Source organism: Silurus aristotelis, assembly GCF_946808225.1.
Source record: "Silurus aristotelis genome assembly, chromosome: 3".
In the NCBI taxonomy this organism is placed as follows: Eukaryota; Metazoa; Chordata; class Actinopteri; order Siluriformes; family Siluridae; genus Silurus; species Silurus aristotelis.
This window is the reverse complement of record NC_139576.1, coordinates 36,532,145-36,554,117: the sequence shown is the minus strand read 5'-3', so window position 1 is coordinate 36,554,117 and position 21,973 is coordinate 36,532,145. Positions and strand designations below refer to the sequence as shown.

The window sequence follows — 21,973 nt, the reverse complement described above, 5'->3', positions numbered from 1 at the left end:
TGATTGGCTGGAAGGAGTTCAGGTGTGAATAGTGGTTTGTGATTGGCTGGAAGGAGTTCAGGTGTGAATAGTGGTTTGTGATTGGCTGGAAGGAGTTCAGGTGTGAATAGTGGTTTGTGATTGGCTGAAAGGAGTTCAGATGTGAATAGTGGATGGTGATTGGCTGAAAGGAGTTCAGGTGTGAATAGTGGCTTCTTTTTGGTGAGTTCAGAGCGTTAAAAACACAGGTGGTTTGCATTTGTCACTAGAATCAGAATACACTGCTTATAAACACCTGTAACCATAGTAACATCAATTTCCCTTTACATGCCGAGTGAGACAGAAATTGTACACATTTCCTAATGACTTTACTCAGCTCCATTGAGGAGTTTTGCAGGTGGTGGAACTTATTTAAAAAATTTCCCTATTCACTGTATAAGTCGAGGCACAAAATACATTTGAAGAAGTAAAGAAGAAAAGGTTCAGATGGGGGGAAAAGAACAAAAACAGCACCAGGAGTTCACTTAAACAGCTGTATTATTAGTAGAGAAGTAGCACACACACAATTCAATCTCTCTATTTCTAAATATTTATCAAAAACTCAAATTAAATGCAAAACCTATGGCACTACTTTATCTGTATGTGTGTGATTGGGAGCAGCAGAATTCTAGATCTCGTGAGCCGTATATAAAATAAGTAATGAAAAAGGATTGTTTTGATCCATTTGGTCAGTTTTGCTCAGCATACATCAGTGGCAGCTTTAATTTGTCAATGCTGGGATGTGATCATGGTAAAAGGTAACCATGGTCAAATCCACAACTACAGTTCAATCCAATTCATTAGCATTTTTAACAATGGACATTGTCTCAGTTTTACCTAAAAAAAAAAAAAAAAAAAAAACGGTAATAAAGAATGTATACATTTTTCCCTAATGATTATGGCAAGCAAAAAAACCCTGAGATGGTATGAGGAAGAAACTTTAAAGGAACCAGACTCAAGACAAATATGAAACCTTACACATTAATTTAATAACATCCAAGTATCAATAGATGTTATACTGATTTTTACTTATTTATTGTTAATATTAATGTTATTATTATTATTATTTTCTTTTTCATCATTATTGCTTATTTAAGGTCCTTTGGGCAAGTGTAAATCTTCTTAATAAACCAAAAATAGCACTTGTAAATAGCACACACAAAAACAAAAAATAAAAATAAACTGAACCAAGTGCACCATAGCTACGGGAACTCAGGACCTCGGCACTCCAAACCTCTTCCAGCCAAGCTGAGCTCACCTGGTACTGCTCACAATTATAGAAAATTTCACTTTCTATGCCAAATTAAATAAATATCTAACATTTCCAGTTGCAAAGCTTTCGCCGTTGCAGTATCCCAACGACTTGCCTAACAAACCCAATACCTCCCATAGCTCGATGACTCAGAGTTAAAAGTGCACCCAAACCATGGAAACGCCACACTGGAATGATGCCTGGGACACAGGAACCCGACAAGTAATTTTAGAGGTGCCAACATAACATTACCTCAGGTTTCTAGGTCACACCTTGGTGGACGAATTTCCAGCCTTAGGTGAGGACACTTATGTCCTTATTTCCATGTAACATAGATGGACTAAGTGAGACATGGTCATTTCGCTTGTCTTCAGTTCTCGTGACTTTTCTCCTCTCACCTTTACTTTTATAGCAAAGTGAATGGTGCTTTTCAGAGTACAGTTTTTAGGTTTTTTGGAATCTCCCTTACCAAATGTAACAATAGAAATGGTCCTGAACACATTGTACACACCGCATTATCATTATTTCTCAAACATTAGATTAAATTCTGATTGAATTATTTGCAATAGAAATATTGCTGGCCACAGACACATTTTGTAACTAGGACAAGTTAAAAACTTGGGGCAGCATGATTCCCACCCCAATGGTGCTTGTTGCAGCTCTTTTTGTTGATGGGGAATTGCGCTTTCTGCTTCACGACTGTACAAATTCTAGAAAGTTATGAAGTAAAGCATATCTTCATGGAGCTGGAGTTTGGGCCTCATAGTTTAAGTGAAGAGGAAATTTCATGTGACTCCATCTAAAGGCAACCTATACACTTGTGTCTCTCCAACTTTGTTCTTGTAATTAGCGGAAGAACCACAAATGGCTGGAAAACCCAGGTATCCCAACAAGAGTAAATGTTCTGAATAAGGTGGAGTTCCACCTGACCTGTAGAATATTTGTCTGACTGTGCTTTTAGGAGTATATATTTCTATGACTTAAAAGCTATACAGGTCTGAACACTATACATAAGCTGAACCTGATATTGAAATGCATACTGAGGGGGTCTATTTAATATATTTAACAGCAGAAAAAAAGCCTTACTGCTGCAAAATGTTCCAGAGCCTCTGTTTAACCTGAATTCTAGAAAAGCCGTATGAGTTTTTGGAAGACTGCCATGTGGGCTAAAGATACGCACCATGTTTTGTCTCATATCATGTTTCCTAAGCAGAGCACCTAAGGGGTTCGTAATAAATACATTAGCAGTGTAAAGGGGGTCTGTGTTATACCGTCTTCACAAATACAGAAAGAAAGATTTGTTAAGAGAAAGCTCCGCGAACGAGGGTGTGACGGCACACCAGTGACTTGAGAGTTGAGGTAGTTGGGTGTGGAGAATAACCTCGAAATGAGAAACGACACATAACTGGCTAGAAAATATGTAGCTGGAACATTCTTTTTCGAATGTGTCAAAGGTGTGTAGCGAGAAGGTGCGCTTTCGAGCAGAGTAAGCTGCTTAACCTGGGTTTCATTACCTACACATTTACCAGACACACCGTGAAGTTATTCTGCTCTTGGATTTTTCTTTGGCAATCAGTAGATTTAAAAAGGACATGAGTCAGAGGTTTCTTTTAGCCGTCCTTGACCTACCCGTCGCAATGCCCCTCCGAGCAAAGAACGGAAACCATTATGAATAATTTTTTTTAAGGATTGTGTAGCTAGAAAACGAATGACGCTAATGTCATTAGTACTTCATGCCACTGAAATGATATTAAACATGTATGGAACACTAAATTGAAGAGGCTTTGTATTACATAATTCTTTTTTGGGTGGTCCTTCTAACGAGAAATGCAGAAGGTCAAGAATCAAATAATAGAAAATCTTATTCCAATCTAGGCAAAGTAATTACTGAGATTTCTTTTGCGGAATTTGAGCCACACAGGTTTCTATTCATCCAGAATGTTCTTGGCTTTGGAGCGCACTGACGGTGAAATTGGCCTCACCTTCTGCTGCTGTAGAAGGTCACATGTAGATACACTAAGGATTTCTGACACCTTGACTCCTCCTCTCCTAATATAAGCTCACCTTGAGTCTATAAACTCGTAGCCCTAATCATAAAGACTTTGCCGTACCCATCCCAGATCTCATTCACAATATGCTCATACATTCATCCGACACACATAATCCTGTTTTCCCGAATTAAATCAGTGTACGAGCTTCTGAAATACACGCCTGTATTTAAAGCGTGAACAATAAAGAGCCCTACAACCTGAGAACCTTATGAGGAACTATATTGTACTCTCTCTCTCTTTTTGGCTCTGAGGTAACAGCCTGCCATGTAAGACTTAAACCAGGCGAGAAGAACGCCAAATACAGGTTTGTAAATGGAGGAACAGTGCAGAGCGTTCATCCTACGATTGGGAAAATCTTGAGTTCAATTCACAAAGATGCCAGACACGTTCATGGAAGGAAGCCAAGTAAAGGCAAAATTGTCCATGCTTCTTGAGCAAATGAGAGGGATGGAAGGTGTTCTTCTTTTCACCTGTTAATCAGTGACACTAGCCATTGTGGGTATCTGTGGGTTTATATATAGCTCCCTTTACTTATTCTGGAACCCTTTTATATTGAAGTTATTTACCCATTGATATTTTTTTACAGTGCACTTGGGTGACCAGGACATCGTACAACCATGAGGTAACACACAGACCAAATTCTGTTTGTCATTCACTACAACGGGTAAGACCAAGAAATATAAACCAATCAAGTATAACGTTAAGGCCACCTGACTAATATTGTGCCCACATTTTGCTGCTAAAACAGTTCTAAACCCTTCGACCATCAACAGCATGAACATCTTAAGCAGTTTGAGCTACAGGAGCTCGTCTGTTGGTTCCCAATGATCCAGCCTTCACTTCCCATGTGCAATAGTGAGCCTCAGCAGCCAAATACCCTGTCGACGGTTCCTCGCTGTTCCTTCCTAGGAGAACTTTTGACCACTGCAGACCAGGAACACACACAAGAGCTGCAGTTTTGGAGATACTCTGACCCAGTCATCTAGAAGTCACAATTTGTCAAATCCCAGCGTTCGTCCAGGTTTCCTGCTTCTAACACGTCAATTTTTACTTTTCACCGCTTACAATGCTATGATGTCAATGTTATGCCTGATCAGTGTAGCTGAAAGAATAACGTGTGTCTTTAAATGCTGTAGCATTCAGTTTTCTCTTCACTGGAGCTAATTAACCCACGACAATGCACCTTGCACAAAGATCTCGATGAAGATATGCTTCAAATGGGCTGAAGTGGAAGATCTCTTGCTATCGAGCTCAGATCTCAACCCTATTGAATAAACTGGAAATGGAAAGAAAAGAAAGTAAAGTGCTTTATGCTCATCACAGCACAGTAAAATTCTTTCTTCACATATGCCAGCGATGTTAGGAAGCTGGGGTCAGCCATGTTACAACACCGCTGGAGCACAGAAGGTTAAGAGCTTTGCTCAAGTGTCCCAAGAGTGGCTACACTTGGGTATAATGGGGCTTGAACCTGCAACATTTCATTACCTTTACCAACATCCTTGTGGCTGAATGAGCACAAATCGCCACAAAATCTAGCAGAACATCGTCTCAGAAGAGCGGAAGTTATTCTAACGGCAAATGGGGACTAAATGTGGAATTAGATGTTTAAGAAGCACATAGAAATTTCAGTCAGGTGTCAAAACGTTTGGCCATATAGTGTATATCTAACTGTTACATTAAAATTCAGGCGAAAACCAAAGGATGGCAGACTACTGGTGAAATATGAGCAAATTCATTAATAAGAAAAAGGCAAAAAAAATAAATAAATAATTGGTCAAACATTTAAGGTAATTCACTTATCTCCTCCTAGTCATGCTAGCTGTACACAACTTTAAGTACACCCCTCCACACTTCTTTTTTTAGCACTACACCCAGCACAGGAAATGGTATAATTGTTGCATTTTTTCCCATGCCCACATGTCCCACGCTTGACCCTTGCAGCCAACTGCTGGGAATGGCTCACATGTACTCTAAGTGATTAGGGCTAGAGGGGGGCTTGTGGGCTAGTTCAGGACCTTTATAGTGTATAAATGTGCCTGTGAGGAACAAGTTTATGGGAAAAATCATTTATGAGGACCGGCTGCTAAAAAAATAAAAGCTCCTCGGGAAATCTGTTAAACTGGTGCGAATGAATCGTGTAGTGGAAAAACTGGTAGCATGTATGAACTTCGGTCTTATACGCCGTAAAAACCCATGTTTTTATATGTCGACACCATGATGACCTCACCCCCGCCGAAGGCTTCGGTTATGAAGCCTGTTGCGTCCAGCATCAGTCTCTCTGACTGCGCATTACTACCGGGTGTATCAGGGACAGATCATGAGGGTGAGCCCTGATCCAAACAGTGAGGTGTATTGTCATGCCTAATCCGGTCAAATGACGGCATGCGACTTTAGAACACTGAGGTCATAAGAAACGCCTCGGGACTCTGGACGAGGCAGAGAAAGATATTTGGTCTCTCAGAGTGAAGGGTTCTCAATTGGGATTAACTTATGAGGTCTTTAATGCCCACCTATTGCAGCTTTTTGATGAATTATGAGGAACGATCAAGATATTTAATACACCATGGCATGACTGAATTGTATGTAGATTCATTTATTCGAGCTGTTATATAATTCATATTTATAATGCTTGATTTTTCTGACCTGGAAAAATCAATCCTTTGGTAAATGGAATAATATTTTCCTAACGTTATCAAGTGTTACCTTCACTTATCTCTGTATGCATCTATAGCTGTTTTTTTCCCCACACACACACACACTCCAGCCCCCTCTACACACCTTCCAGCCAATCAGAATCGAGTATTTCGACAGACCATGGTACAAATGCATGTAGTACTTTTTCTAAAGATATTTTCAAAGAGTTCCTAATTTTCTATGATCACATTTAAATACAGGAAATAGATCCTAGGGATGAGTATTATGCGACAAGGTTAGATGCCATGACATTGATCCATAAAATTGTTGCTGTCCTGCACTGAAGGACGATTTTATCTCGACATTAAACTTGTAAAACACGAGATGCACCTGCTAAGTATTCGAATCAGAATTGCTATTTATTGGTCAAATACGCCTGTGCATACAATTGTTTACAGCAAACCGTGATAACACAATTAGATGACAGTAGAGTAGTAATAAGGAGTCTAGATAGATTAGATTAGATTAGATTTGATTAAATCTATTGAATATGATATTTAATGCCATGGAAATTAGCTGTTATTTTGGTCCATTCGGTCAAACATCATTGACGGCTTTAACTTATCAATGCTGGGAGGTGACTGTCGTGACTATAAAGTGATGATGCACGGCTAGGTGTGAGGGTTTACACCATTTTAATTCCAAATTGTGCACCAATAGTGTGTAATGCAAACTGTGAAAAAGTCTATGAATGATTCTAAACTACCAACTACACTTCGACTTCGATCATCATTCCATTCCATTCTGCTTTTTCTTTTCAGAAGATTTTAGATCAGTTTCTCATAGAACACTGTACAAGTCTTCGGTTCACTACGTCAGCAGTGCAGTGTGTGTGTGTGTGTGTGTGTGTGTGTGTGTGTGCGTGTGCGTGTGTGCGTGTGTGTGTGTGTGTGTGTGTGTGTGCGTGTGTGTGTTTTGCCTGCCTCATTTATCATGGCAAAATAGAATCATGCCAACAGCAAGTGTGTGTGTGTGTGCATGAGTAAGACCTCTGGGTTTATTTTGTCTCGTGAAACCCAGCTGTTGTAAAAGCAACAACACACTCATTCAATCCGTGTTCACATTCAACCTTATGAAAACATCACGTTTCTCAGTTCTAGTACCGAGTTCTGTACACATACCAAAATCTCTCTGGGATCTGGTCCGCGATTAAGCGCCGTTCTCGCAAACTTCTGAAGAACATTGAAGTGATATCAAAAGGATTTGGGCAACTAAATATGGTCACTGCATGTGACGAAACCTTTCCCAAAATCAATAGAAATCCAGACATGAAGAAGTTCAGAACTTTTTTTTTTTTTTTGGTGCTGTTATCAATTTCCTTGTAAAGTAAAAAAAAATAAAAATCATCATAGATCACGTGGCAGTCTGGACCTAATCACTGCAGTTGGTGGTGCACAGGTCATAGTGGTGTTTTGCTAATTTTGCATTAATTACATCCTATTTGTAGGGGAAAAGAAAACATTTCAGTTCCTGAAAACTGAAATTAACCTCCTGTTCAAAATCATTATACAGATGATGGTACAGTGGTCCCCCAAAATTTGCAGGGTTCCGATCTAAGACCCCTACGAGTTCTGAAAATCCGCAAATTTTGCATGCACTCTAGCACCTATGGTACCTCAGTGAATTCTTCTCGACATTACATCACTTTATAAACGTAATAGTATACAGTATTTGGCCAAATACATAGTTTAAAATATTATTCCTAACAATCCTAAATATTTGGTCCTGCTGCGGATTCCCACAAATTTTAAGAAAATCTGTTACCTGCTGTTAGGTTCCAAATGAGAACCCGCGAATTTTCCAAACATCCCAACAAATCCCAAAGGTATTCAATAGGGTTGGAGCTCTATAACAGTTCACTCAAGATCTTCCAATCCAACTCATATCGTCATAGATCTGGATTTCTGCACATAGTCATGTTAAAACATGTTCAAGTTCAGTGACGTCCTATACAATTGTTGTATACACACACCAAGTTTCAGGAAGCGTACTGAATGGTTGGGAATGTGGGGAATGTCTTAATACTTTTGGCCATATAGCGTATATCGAGCACTAGTGGGGTTAATAGTAACAATAAAGTAAAATGGATGCATTAATGATTCAACCACGAGAAAACAATTTTGGTTTATCAACCAATCTAGCGATAAGGAGAAAGAATGAGTCGTGATATCAAAATACAACTCACTTTCTGGAGGACCGTAGAAGGATATTTATCCCAGGGTGCAGTGACGGATTCACACGCGTCGCATGGGACCTTTACAAGGCAATGCGCAGGAATTGGGGAAGGGCTTATAGATGTTATGTAGAGGGGTATGTAAAAGGGTTATAACAGGGTTATAAATGTGTCCTATAACCAGAGGTGTGAGGAGGAACTAAAAAAATCATATTTGAAGTAAAAAGGTACATTACTGAAAATCTTACTCCATTACATCAAGTTCAACGCCACCAATTTCAATGCGACTTGAGTAAAAGTCCGAGTATCTGATTTAAACAGTACTCGAGTGTTTGATTCGTATTGAACGTAGGATCAGCGATACACTAGTCCTCGACGCACGTTAGCGAAAAGCCAGAAGCAGATGATTGTTTCCGAAAACACAAATCAAATCGTACACCTCAATCACACGCCATTCACCAAAATCAACACAACAGCTGCTTCGAGGTGCCAGAACTCAATCAAGGTCGAGCTGAAGAAAAAAGACAAATAAAGCAAACTTTCAATAATCGATCTTCAATTAAACAAAGTCACAAAGTAGAAGTTATTGTTCAACAGACAAAATTTCTAATCGTTTTAAGTAAACAAATTCAGAGCTGACTGTGATTTGATTGGCTGATATTTTTGTATTCATTTGAATAAAAACTAATTTTTCTGTAATCTCTCCAAAATCTCCAAATTTGGGGGAATTGATTTGGAGATTTTGGGGGAGAATTTTTTTTCTATTATTCAAATGAATCCAAAAATATCAGCCAATCAAATCTTTTGAATCGTCAAATCCGTTGATACGTAAATGTAGTTAAGTAGAGAATAACAGCTGCTTCGTCTTTGATACTCCGTAAAATCAGAAAGTAGCCGAAAAAATTTACTTAAGTACAGTAATGAAGTACATTTGCACCACTGTCTATAGCCCTCAGGACTATAAGAACATCCTGTTTGCAAAGACCAAATAATTTCTGATTGGTTGGTGATTAGTACGTACCGAAACTCATCGCTAGTTCAGATTTAAGGTGTTTGTGTAGGATTGTGTTACCAGAGAAATCTGGAGAAATCTGATCAATATTGCATGATAGCATTTGACCTTTATTTGACCTTTATTTTTTGTATTTGCACCAACATCTGCAATGAGGAGGATCTCCAAGCATGTGTGTGTGTGTGTGTGTGGCTGCAGTTTTATCTCTAATGCATTTTTCTCAGTACTGGATGGTTCACGATGGTTTAATCAAACACAACCCATTTCACACTGTCGCATGCTTTGTCCATTCTGAACCACATCCCCACTGAGACACACACACACACACACACACACACACACGCCTCCTCCCTCCACCATGAGAAGCAGTGGACACTGATTCGACGCCGAGGTGTGGAGCGAACTGTTGGGATAAAGCCGTGTTAGCTGGGGAACAGTGAGAGCTGGATTAGAACATCTCGGCCTCTCAGCTTGTGGATGTTCGACGGCCAAGAACAATTGCAGGTCCGCAGTGGTCCTTATTCATGTGTTATCAGCCGAATGCCAGTGAATCGGTGGGGATACCGGTGGAATTCGCGCTCTGCTGTACTGCCCTCTGAATACTGACGCCGGGGTTAGAGACGAGGATTTACCCGGATTTGTCTGCTTCAGTCGGCTTCCAGAGAGTCAGTCAATAATAATAATAATACTACAAATGAGTGACTGTGTGAATAAATAAACGAATAAAAATAGACATGAATGAGTGCATAATGAAGATAAAAATAAATTGATGTAAAACAGAAACGAGTGCATGAATAAATAAATGTAAAACTATAAATGGGTGAATAAACAAGTGAAATAATTTAAATGAGTGAATAAAGGTAGATAAAATAATTAAATTGATTAATTAGTTCATTAATGAGTAACTGAGAGAGTGAATGAGTAAAGGAATAAATGAAAAACAGAAACAAGTAAATAAAATAAATGAGTGCATGAATAAATAAATAAAATTGAGAGTGAATAAATGAATTGGAAAAAAAAGAATATAGTGAAGAAATAATTCAAGAATTAAAATGAAAGAGCAAATAAAGGATTGGTGAAAGGAATAAATAAAACAAAAATTAAGAGAGTGAGCGAATGAAAAACAACAATTAGTGCATAAATAAATAATTAATCAGAGTGAATGAATGAATGAATGAATGAATAAGCAAGAAAGTTAATGAATGAATAAGCGCACAAAATAATGTTTTTTTTTTTTCTTTTAGTGAAAAAAAGCACAGCGGGTGGTAATGTAAGTAAATGCATTTTTAATTATAAATCAACATTATAAAAAAAATAAAAAAATTAATAAATGCTCTCATGGTGGTTTGCAACAAGAGGAAATAAAAACACACACAAACACACACATTTTACACTTAATTATTCCAATTAATCACAGCAGCTGTTCAGCTACGAGAGCAGCCGAGAGCCAGGATGTGACGGACACTCGGCACATTGAACTGCACTCAGTGCACCTGTACAAATACACATGGTGTAGTAATGCAGTGATATCAGCCCCTGAAGGTTCTGCTCATCATTTCAGCACAGTGCAAGAAGTTAAGTACTGTAAAACTCAGACTCATGACCTAACAGCGAATTGAGCAGCTGCTATATTTGGCTGCTGCCTCTCCTTTTCTCTCTCTCTTTTTTACCTCCAACATCTGTGATCATTAAAACCCCAGCCTGAATGCTCCTTTAGTGACCTGCAAAGCCCCTAAAGCCATGGTGCCTCTGAAGCACACCTGTGCCTGCTTGGAGAAAATGATCGGATCATGGCGATTAGTCTGCAATTAGAGATTAGTTCAAACCTGAACTACTACCAGATCGCATTACAAATGTTTGGCAAAAGCGAGTTCACAAGTGCAGGAGGCCTCTGACTAACCACCACCACCACCACCACCACCTGGAGAATGAGAGGAACGCGACAAGGTGCACGTTTAATTGCTAAAAGTGTTGTAGAAACATTCGTTTGCTGGGTGTGTAAAATGCGGCGCCAATAAAACGACGTCCTACACCGATATACGTGCAGCTGAAACCTACAGGAAGGAGATCTAATCAAAAGCCATTCAGCACCTTCTTTAAAATCAGAAGATGAACAGAAGACTCAAGGTTCCTCAAAAGAAGCTTTCAGCGCGTGTTTCTCTAAAGTTTGTGGACACCTCACCATGAAAATGCAACATGCTTCTTTTTGAACGTCTTATTCCACATTTAGTTCCCATTTGCTCTTATGGGTAAGATGATGTTCCACCTCCACTCTTCTGAGATGTTCCACTAGATTTTGTGGAGATTTGAGAGATTGCGTGCAGCTACAAGAGTGTTTGTAAAGTCAGGAACCCGATGTAGGTGTATAAGTAGTGTTTGGCACTCTATAGCAGGAGATCTTCCAATCCAACAACCCCATGTTAAACATATCTACATGAAGATTCATGAAGATATGGTTCACAAGAACCACGTATGGCTGGAAAAGTTGGGTGTACACACACGTCATGGTGGAGGTGTCTTGAGTGTGTCTGACTTCAAACTTGGATGTCAGGATCAGGATTAAAAGTTCAAGCAAATGCAAAAGGTTCAGGATTCACAGTTTCGTTGTTTTCTTGAAATGTGCCGGTTTGGCGCCCTCTAGTGTGCTTTTTAGATATATTCGTGAAATCAACTTGCTCTGTATGGGCAAAAGTACTGGGACGCCTGACCTTTCCATCCATATGTTCTTCTTCATTAAACTGTTATCACGAAGTTTTGAGGCACACAATTTTTTAGGATGTCTTTAGATACGCAATACCATGAAATATTCCTCCTATCTCCTGCTCTGAAGCTCTGATCTCAACGCTACTGGGATAAATTATTTATGCTGACTGCACACCAGGCCTCCTCACGCCTCACCTTACGGTTAGATGTCCACAAACTTTTGAACATATCGTGTATAAGTGAAGACTTGACACTTCACTTATAATGAAGATTTTTTTCAACAAACTGTATGTTCACTGCTTCAGCCACAAGGTGGCAGCAGAACACCATTACAGTACACAAAAGACAGCAATTAATTCGCAAAAAGGGATAGAATACAGAATATTTTCATTTTATAAGCATGTATATATAAAAAAGAATAAATAATAAGGCTTGTTCCACTTTCTAGTCATTCATAGTAAGCCAGAAAAGGGTCATAAATCCAGCAAAGGATCAAATCCCCTGAGTTCCCCCACACAGAGGATGACCTTTTCAATTCTAATGCCAGAATAACATTTCATTACAAATGCATGGCAGGGATATTTAAAAAATCAATAAAAAGAGACACAGACAGATGCACGGTGTATTTCTAAAGTCGGTTCGTTGAAGCTTAAAAAAAGTAAAAGGCCGTACATAAACGAGTCGTATTTAGAAACTCTAAATTCCAGTGCTCTGGTTCAAGTTTCATTCTGCCCACAGTGTAATCGGAGACCGGCGCTAAAATGCAATAAAACGCACCGTGGTATAACATAAGCATTGTATAAAAATCCCGCGGGACGGGTCGCACGCGGCGTCGAGGTAAACAGCATCTGTCCTTTCCCCATGATGCACGTGGAACCATGCAGAAGCAGCAAAGCGAACCTCATTACAGGAGACTAGACAGTGTTTGGGCCCGGCAGCCATGTTGGAAGTTTCATTTAAAAGTGAATAGCGTGCACTTTGTTCGAAGGGTTACGGCGAGAAGAATCGGCTGGGCTTTAATTAATCTCGGCCTCCTCGGCGCACGTCCCTGCTTCCGTCTCAACCTTAATTCAGTCGAATACAGAAAACCAGGCCACTATTACCACCCGGTGATGTAACGCATGATGCAACCGCCTGCAAGACTGCGAGCGGATTCTATTAAAAGCGAAGCCGAGAGATGTTTGCTGAAAACCGTGCCAGTGGAGAGCAGGAGAACAGATCTCGCGTTTGCGTACATTAAGGTCGAACAGTCGATTTCTTTTTTCCCGCTGCACGTCTGCATTGGCATCCTGAGCTTTTTGTAGCTTGGGGTTTTGTTTTGTTTTTAGATTCCAAACACTTCTTTCAGGTATGACGTAAAACACGATGGAACACGAGGTGGAGGTTATTTCTGAGCTCGTCACACCTTTCCACAGCGTCTGAACCGTATCTGGTGTGTGACAGTGGATCATGTGAGGGAATAATGTATATCTAATTCATTCTAACTAGTAGTTAGACTTTTCCAGACGTGTTTTCTTCCTTCATTTGAACCCAAACGTGTTCCAGCATGGACATGCCCCTGTACACAAACCCAGCTTCGTGAAGATCTGCTTTACATGGTTTAGAAATGTGTGCAAGATCTCCTGCTATAGAGCTCCAACCCTACTGAGCACCTTTGAGATGAATGTTTCCATGCTGACTGCATCTCAAGCCTCCTGAAGAAGAAACAGCTACAGTTTGAGGGTGAATTGTAGAAATAGAGAACTGAATTGAAGGAAAACACTATGAATAGTTGATGGTAGGACTTCAGGTTCATGGCCCAATGAGCTAATCCTAGGCCCAGCTCAGAGCAGTGGTGCATCCCAAAGATGAGCTTGGTTCTCAGAACAAATGTTCTCTGGACCTCAATAGGTCATGGAGTGTCCTCCTTTTCCACCACCACCACCACCACCTCTGCAACTATCCCAAGGCAGACCAGACATTCACCATCAGCTTTTTAAGCTCGTTTTTTGCATCTGCAGCTTAGACACTTTCTTCCCAGGAAACTGATGAGAAGAACCACAGACTGCTAGATCTTCAATATCTTACTGCAAACATTGAAGGAGCTGAGCATCTCCAGAAAGGAGATCCCTTTTGGGTACAGCAGTAACCTTGAAAACCAGCATTTCTCCAAGTCAAATCGTGAGGTGTTTAGGGATGTATATTGAATTTGGGGGGAAATTTGGCTGTGTTTAAACACACACACACACACACACACACACACACACACACACACACACACACACACACACACACCCTCCTGGTATACCTGATAATTGAAGAGCTATAAGAATAAACAGTACATGATTACACACTCGTGTTCGTCTAACTGGTTCAGACACGTGTTACCAGAAACTCCAGAAGTCTGATCAGTTCCCGGTGTGGAGTTGGAAAAAGCTCCCGAGGGTGTTTGTGGGATTAAATTTCACTACTGACTCTTTTTATTCTTCCTCCCTGAGTCATCGTGTATTCGTTAGCAGTTTTGTTTAGCGGTACAGCAGACACCTAATATTTAATAGGCAGTAATTACGAGTCATTTTCTGCTATTAAGCTGCATATTGCGTTTATTTATAGTCATTTGTGAGAAAACGACCAGGTGTGTGTACGCCGGCGCTTCGTCCCATAATACCATCATTATACTAATAACTAATGATGTAATAGTTACACGGTGCAAAGTCCAGACGTTAAACATGTAACGGGAAAATAGACCAACACACAGACATGATTTACCTGAAAGTATTTGGGAAAATGCTCAATACTGATTTACTCAAATATTTATGTAATTTAACTGTTACTGATTATCGGATTAGTGTGAATAATTAATGCGTTGTGGCAACAGTTACTGCTGAATACACCGAGTGGGTTTGATGTAATTTCATAAAATGATGTTCTTTTCATTACTAGTTTTTTTTTTAATGACGTGAGAGAAACTGATTTAAATATAAATATCAACAGTAATAACACTACTACTACTTAGTTTTATTATTTAGAATTATTATATATTTATGTATTATTATTATTATTATTATTATTATTATTATTATGATTATTAAATATTCACGTGGTATATTGTATAATAATAACCATAATAATAATACATAAATATATTTATGTATTATTATTATGGTTATTATTATACAATATACCACGTGAATATTTATTATTAATTAATACTTGAATATGTAATTTTGTATATAATAAAGGAAAAAAATTGATAATATTGGCAAAAAGAAAATTACAATAATGAGCATGAGCATGTGCAACTCAATAGTAATCAACATATTATTATTATTATTATTATTATTATTACTTCTACTACTACTATAGAGTGATGTATACCATGAATACAGAACAATGATAAAAGTAAATAATAATAATAACATTAAACTCTCATTATTAATACATAAAAAAAACATCCAGAAATGTAATTTATTTAATTTAATCATTATTGTGTTTAACGGTGTAATTATAGCAACACCACACTGTACATTATTATTATTATTATTATTATTATTATTATTAACATTATTATTAACATTATTATTACTATTTAAACACTCAGACAAGAAGCCACGTAAATAAATTATAAATTTTTAAATTCATGTTAAGCTCATTCGCGTCTCAATTCAACAAACCCCCCAAACAGAAAAAGTTTTTCTCCTTCTGTCCTGAACCAAACATACTTTCTGTGCGTGTGTCATCTGTCCTTTTGTGTCATGTGTACTTTCCGTACACAGTGTGTGTGTGTGTGTGTGTGTGCTTTGGCTCTTAGCAAACACATTTTAGCAAAACTGAGTAAATAAATAGTGTTTACAATCCACGTCGTTCACTTTCATTACACCTGCGATTAAAACTCTGACACACCTGGTGTATAACGGAAACGCCCAGTGCAGCTCCAGTGCAGCTCCAGTGCAGCTCCAGTGCAGCTCCAGTGCAGCTCCAGTGCAGCTCCAGTGCAGCTCCAATACAGCTCCAGTGCAGCTCCAGTGCAGTGGGTGTGTCGGTGGACGTCTGTCTCCCATTGGCTGAATCGCGAATGCTTTTCGGAAATAAAAAAAAAAACATTATGACATTAACTATATCATAAACGCACAAACGTTTGTGGACACCTGAGCATAAGATTGATGTGTTTTTTTATTCGACGTTGAGTCTCCATTTTTGCGGTTATAATGACCTCCACTAGAATGTTCCACTAGAATCTGGGGTGTGCTTGTAGAGATTGGGGCTCATTCAGCTACAAGACAGGTACTGATGTATGTGAGGTGAGGAGGCCTGGTGTGTAATCAGTCATCTATGTTTAATAGGGTCGGAGCTCTACAGCAGGAGAGCTTCCACTCCAACTCGTAGAAAGCATATCTTCATGGAGGTTACATGGGGAATGACCCACACAGGAATGCAAAGATTGGAGTAATCCATTGGTTCAGCTTCTGGGGATTTAACCATCTGCTGGTACGTCCTGCTTCTGAAAGATCATAGCATGTGTGTGTGTGTGTGTGTGTGTGTGTGTGTGTGTGTGTGTGTGTGTGTGTGTGTGTGTGTGTGTGTGTGTGTGTGTGTGTGTGTGTGTGTGTGATTTTATTCCATTTTTAATTACTCTTACTTGATAGTTGTGGGTCTCAATTCCAGGTTCTAGTAGGTTCTAGTTGTGGGTCTCAATTCCAGGTTCTGGTCTTTGCATATTTAGAAACCCTTGTGAAATCTTTCCATCCATTGATGTTAAAAATGTTCAGCGACAGCTACAGGTTCTGCCTATAAACATGCACATTCCAAAACGTTGATGTTCACACACTTGTACACTGACCAGATCAGCCAGAAGAGCTCAAACATCTGTGGGATAATCTGGACAATAAAAAAACCTAACCTCTGATCTGAGAAAATCTGTGGCATGGTACTGCTTCAGAGGTCCTGTGAAGTCCAGGTCTAGGATCTCCACAATGGTGCTCTTCAGGCAGGCGTTCAGCGTTTACTCCTGGACGATTTCTGGCGAATTCACATCACTGATTAACAGCATAAAAGCTCGAATATGTCTGATCGAGCCAAAAGGGGATCTAACCGGGGGTTAATCTGTAACGCAAGCAGGTTATATAGGGATTTGTTTCTAGTTTAAAATGTTCAGATTGTATGAAGGGACAAAAATCTATGGTGCTGAGACATCCCATTTTACATTTAGTGTCCATTTGTTCTTATAAAAAACCTCCACTCTTCTGGGAAGATGTTTGAATGAGCACACATCTCCCCAGCCACAAGGGTGTTAATAAAGACAGGTACTGATGTAGGTGAGGAGTCCTGGGATGTAGTCAGCGTTTCAATTCATCGTTTCAGTGAAGGGGAAAAGTTCACCCTACAGCATCTAAAGACAATTGAAGAGGCACCACATATGTGGAAACATCTGGAAAAGGTAAATACTTTTGGAATTTGGAAGCCGATATATTGCAGCCACGCATCATTCATTTGACTGTTTAATGCCTCAATCGGTGTTCCAATTACAATCCCACAGAAATGCATTACATGCGTCCGAAGGCTTGCAGAGAAATAAAAGGTGCCTAAAGAAGACGAGTGAATTCCTGCAGCCCGAATGTTTCATGTTGGGAAAGTTTCCATTGCAATCTTGCTTGTACAGTAAATATTGTTCTGTGTGAGAAAGAGAGATACAGTAGATAGAGAGATAGAGGGAGAGATAGAGGGAGAGATAGAGGGAGAGATAGAGGCAGCTGCACATGCGAACACTACCAGCTAAATAAAGCATAGACGTCATCTACACTTTCATACTTGCATTCTGGCATCTCTGTTATCCGGATTTGAGAATAACAGAGGGAAGTAAAAAGATTTTCCAGGAACAGGATCATGTTTTTTTGAACATTCGATAACACAAATGATGATATTTGAATTATGACCACAATTTGAGCAAAACCTGTGACTGACTGATCATCTGAACATTAAAGCGTTCAAATGTTCACAGATAAACAGACATTGCTATCAGGAACACGTACACAAGGAGATTTTTGGAGTTATCTAGTTAGTCAATCATCTTTAATCAGTAATAGTAGGAACTTAATTGTTTTGCAGACAAGGCGCAATTAACCAAAGAAAAGTACACACACACACACACACACACACACACACACACATCAGTTATTTAATTTTAAAATAGAATTGATTTATTAATTGATAAATAGAAATGATTTTCAGTTTAAATTCTAACATTTGCAGCCATAAATAAGCACAGAAATGCTCCCGAGCGCATGTGTGTGGTGTGTAGTTTTGTGTGTCGACAGTCCCGTTATCGGAGATGTGTTTGTAATGACATGCAACTAACAGTGTAGAATGTCAAACTTGTGCTTCAACAACATCCAAGTTTGACAGTCGATCGCATCCTGTGCCAACTTGTCACTGTCTGCTGGTCTGCTCACACCGGTTTCGTGATGAACCGATCCGAGAGCTGGATGTCTTAAAGGTTAGTGTGGGAGCCAAAACAGCTACAAGCCAAATGTAGGGGTAAATAAGGGTTATAATAATCTCCACTTTTCTGGAAGATGTGCGATCTTCAGATGACAAGGGTGTTAGTAAAGTCAGGTAGTGATGTAGGCGAGGAGGCAATCAGCATTCAAATTCACCACCACGGTGTATAACAGGTTTGGAGCTCTACAGCAGGAGATCTTCCACTCCAACCCATTTAAAGTATATCTTCATTGGGCTGGTTTTGTGCACAGGAGCATTGTTCCATGCTGGAACAGATTTGGGTCTCCTAGTTTAAGTGAAGGGGAAAATTTCATTCTACTGAATCCAAAGACGTCCAATAAACTTGGTTGTTAAGTCTGGTGAAGAAGCACATCTGGCTGTAAAACTCTGGTGTCCCAATAATTTTCTCCATATACAGTAGATAGAACTACTGTAGTGATGCTTAATGGCAGGAGATCTTCCATTCTAATGCATTTAAAGTATTTTATGGAGCTGGTTTTGTGCACAGGAGCATTGTCCAATGGTTTGGGTCTCAAGTGACAGTCTTGAAGTTCCAAGTGCCTTGAAGTTTGTGATAAAAGTTTGGTCAAGAAGCACTCGTGACTGGAAATTCAGGTGTGCCAATACTTTTAGGCCATAAAGCGTATTCGATGTCTAATGTAGGTGTAATGTAGGGAATCCCCCCGGATACAACAACGTGTTTGTATTATGTAGACATCTAAGGTCTCGTGAATTCTCCGTCACGTCTACGACACTCGGTTCAATAGTGTGTTTAACCCAACCACAGCTTCACGAGCAGCTTCAAATTAAAAGCCCGTGCTGAAGGTCACATGCCGACCTTTAAACAGGACAACATTATTGGACTGCGAAAGGTCCTGCGAAGTGTCCATTTATTCAATTAGTGGAAATGTCAACGTGCCAGAGAGCATGACGATGAGCTGGGAATGTTCGGGTTTGATGGTGTTGGGTTTCATGCTTCACTCATGTAGGGAAAATAAATATATAAAACGATAAAGAGGCAGAAATCAACATATCAGGACATTCTATATTCCTGTCCAGGGAAGGAATTATCCTGAGTGAGAATATACTGTATGTATGTATGTATGAGTCGCAAGTTCTGGCCAAAAACATTTACGCTTATGACATTATGATTTTTGTGCGTTTTACGCCACCATACAAATCCGTGCATCAGCAAAAAAAAATATTTATATATAAATTAATTTAAAATTATATTTTTAAATTATAATTAGAACATTGGCTATACATCTATTATTTAGAAAAAGACCATAAATATTGACCAATAACGATTTCTCTCTCATATTGTTCATACTGGAGACCGTATATATACACGATTGAGGTATTTGATTTCCGTCATGTCTGTGGTGTTTGAAAACAAATTACGTAGCGATGATGAGAAGAAAAAAATTAATAAAAATGCACAGAGTAAGATCTCAAGCTCGCTCACAAACCATGTCGTATTCCAGTGTCAAAGTATTTTTCACGGGATTTTAACATTTTCCATAAAAAAAAAAAAAAAAACAACAAATTCAGAAATCAACAATTAATAGAAAAAAAAACGTGCAAGAAAAAAAAAAAAAAAAAAAAAAAAAAAGGAAGAAGAAATAAAACCGGGAACGTGTCTATTTTTACCTTTTCTTGTTTACAGAGATGATCTTCGTAGCCTCTGGAACACGCAGAGGGCATCTTACTCAGTCTTGCATGATGTAGTCACGAGCTTAATGAATTATGCATGAGTGGCCTTCGTGGGTTTTTTCTTTTTTTTTGCGCTACACTCCTCCGGATTCGAGTCGAGTTCCTCGCTGAATCACCTTCCAACAAACAATCGCACAAACACAATAAAATCAGTATTAGAAACATGGTGCGTGCGGTCTGCTTCGACGCAGTCAAATCTGAAATCAAGATCATTGACTTGTTAGAAATGAGTGTGCGTAAAGTGGCAGGTATAAAACATTCACGCTGGAGGCCGTCTCTGGGGCCCGTGTCCTCAAAATCCTGCAAATATGCTTCAATGCCAAAAAAAACCACTCTTGATCTCTCGCACTTCAAATCCAAGACACACACACACACACACTTTCAGGAGGTTTTGATGTTAAAAGTAAAACCCGCCCTGAAGCAAACTTTCAAAAAGAAACTTGAAAATGGCAAAGCTTCTAATGGATATATGAAGAAGAAAAAAAAAAAAAACAACAGCTTTGATATTTTTTTTACAGACGTGTACAATGTATCTGTAATCCTGTGCAAAATGTTTCACACTATGGTGTGGCAATATTCCAAGATGCCATTATATAGTTAAAATAATTACAGTGACGGGAAACAGCTGCTTATTTCGTGTTCTCTTCAGCCGTATACTGTACATCCATCGACTGTACACACCAGGACTTCTGACTCTATACTTAGGACCAAAAAATGATGTGAACTATATGGACACATTTGTGGAAATGTTTCATATTTGAGCTTCCCATTTTACATGTAATCCCCATTTCCTAATATAATAACCTCCACAACTACATTTTGGAGTGGAGATTTGAGCTCAAAAACGAAAGTCAGAGCGCTATAGCAGGAGATCTTCCGATTCAATTCACTTTTAAATGTTTAGCACTTTTAACAATGAACTTTGTCTCAAAGCAGCTTTACATAAATAATGCGGTTAAAAAAGAATAAATTAGAAATGTTCTTTATAAGAATAAGTGTGAGCCGGTGGTGACTGTGGAGAAGGTCCCTGAGATGGCATAAGGAAGAAACCTTGAGAGGCACCGAAAGTCCATATTTATTACAGCATAACGATGTTGAGGTCTGCAGTGATGGTGATCAGATGCAAACTGTACTCCTGAGTCAGTCTAGCAGATTGCTGAAATTAAGTACAGTCCAAATCCATCCTTAAATTTCTCCATAATTTCATGTTGATGTGAAACCATCCCTGAAGCTTTTCTTCATGGAGCTGGATTTAAATGAACGCAGGATTGATGTACACTTCTGGAAGACACACAAATGTTTAGAACGTCTTTGGATGCAGGAGCATGAAATTTTCCCTTCACTTGAACTACGAGACCCAAACCTGTTCCTGCATGACGATGCCAGCTCCATGAAGATCTGCGTTACAATGGTTTGGAGTGGAAGATCTCCTGCTATGATGAATGTGCACACTGACTGCACCCCAGGCCGCCTCCAACTCAACTACATCAGTACCTGACTTTACTAACATCTTTGTGGTGGAATGAATCTCCACAAACAAAATCCCGAAAAAATCTAGTGGAACATCTTTCCAGAAGAGTGAAAGGTATAGTCATAATAGCAAATGCACCTATATTTGCTATTATGACTATACCCTTCATTACTTGTAAAAGCGTATGATGAAGTGTTCATAGTATTTAAAAGGCGGTGACCCCTGCTGGCTTGGAGGTGCAAGACACTGGGATGCCACAGCAATTTGCCATGGAGTGTTTTTGTTCTATATTATATAATTTTCCTTATTCTCCAGAACTGCTTGAATCTTTTCAGCCCCTCCCATTTTACATACAATACATTTTCGACCTGCATTTAGCAATTTATTCAGTATTTATTTTGTACGTTTC

The 21,973-nt window shown here is 39.1% G+C and overlaps 1 long non-coding RNA gene across 1 annotated transcript in view; it reads right to left on the bottom strand.

Moving 5' to 3' along the window:
* Positions 1-21,973, bottom strand: part of LOC310723916 — a 92,612-nt gene that overhangs the window by 24,686 nt on the left and 45,953 nt on the right. Inside the window, exon 2 of the long non-coding RNA XR_014532863.1 lies at positions 20,031-20,209. This is a non-coding gene — a long non-coding RNA (uncharacterized lncRNA). The remainder of the gene's footprint in view (positions 1-20,030; positions 20,210-21,973) is intronic.